The following is a 1276-nucleotide window of genomic DNA, read 5'->3' as shown; positions in this document are numbered from 1 at the left end:
CGGAGCAGTTCTTGGTGATTCTGATTGGACCTGCCAACAGCCTGGTTTTAAAAGATTCGTTACTGATAGACACAGTACAAGGGTGCCTGTGTAGTAAATGTCATGGACAGCAGTTGAAAGTTATTAAAATCAAAGGAAATAGTATTCTAGGGTAACTGTCAAGTTACAAATAGTATTTACAAATACTATCTCCCTACCTTTTGATCTGAACCCTTACTAGGCACTGAAGATTTATGTTGGAGAGGAAAATTCAAGGAAATCATGGATTTGAACTTGATCATTATTAAATCTTTTCTCTGTCACAAAAAGAGCCTATAGGCTCCTGGTTGGGCTCATATGTATGGCTCTATACCTCCAAAAGGCTAATGAAGACAAGTTATAGCAGAAAAAGCTGAAAGAAGCTAGGCGCGGTGGCTCAAGCCTGTAATCCCAGCACTTTGGGAGGCCGAGGTGAGAGCATTGCCTGAAACCGGGGGTTCGAGACCAGCCTGAGCAACTTGATGAGACCTCATCTGTACAATAAATCAAAAAAATTAGCCGAATGTGGTGGCCTGCACCTGTAGTTCCAGCTACTTGGAAGGACTACCTGAACACAGCAGGTCGAGGCCGCAGTGGCCGTGAGCTTGCCACTGCCCTCCATCCTGGGCTACAGAGTGAGACTCCGGCTCAAAAAAAAGAAAAATAAAAAAAAGAAAAAACTGAAAGACTGTCTTACATTATATGTGATCCATTCTTTGTGTCTTATTAAGCCAATATGGGCCAGGCACGGTGGCACACACGAGGCCAGTAGTTTAAGACCAATCGATCTCTAAAAAAATACAAAATTAAAAAATAGCCAGGCATGGTGGTACATGCTTGTATTCTCAGTTACTCAGGAGGCAGAGGTGGATCGCCTATAACCCCAGGACTTTGGAAGGCGGAGGTGAGAGGATTGTCTGAGCCCACGGGTTCAAGGCCAGCCTGAGCAACTTGGCAAGCCCTCGTCTCTATGATAAATAAAAAAATTAGCTGGGCATGGTAGCGCACACCTGTGGTTCCAGCAATTTGGAAGACTGAGGCGGAAGAATTGCCTGAGCCCAGCAGGTTGAGACTGCATTGGCCTTGGGCGTGCCACTGCACTCCAGCCTGGGCAACAGAGTAAGACTCCAACTCAAAAAAATAAGAATAAAAAAGAAAGCAGCCAGGCTCGGTGGCTCAGCCTGTAATCCCGCGCCTGTGGGAGACTGAGGTGAGTGGATTGCCTGGGCCCGCGGGTTCGAGACCCGCCTGGGCAGCG

The sequence above is a fragment of the Carlito syrichta genome, unplaced genomic scaffold (genome assembly GCF_000164805.1).
Source record: "Carlito syrichta isolate Samal-C Ts95f unplaced genomic scaffold, Tarsius_syrichta-2.0.1 Scaffold305867, whole genome shotgun sequence".
Classification (NCBI taxonomy): Eukaryota; Metazoa; Chordata; class Mammalia; order Primates; family Tarsiidae; genus Carlito; species Carlito syrichta.
Note: the sequence above shows the minus strand (reverse complement) of the source record.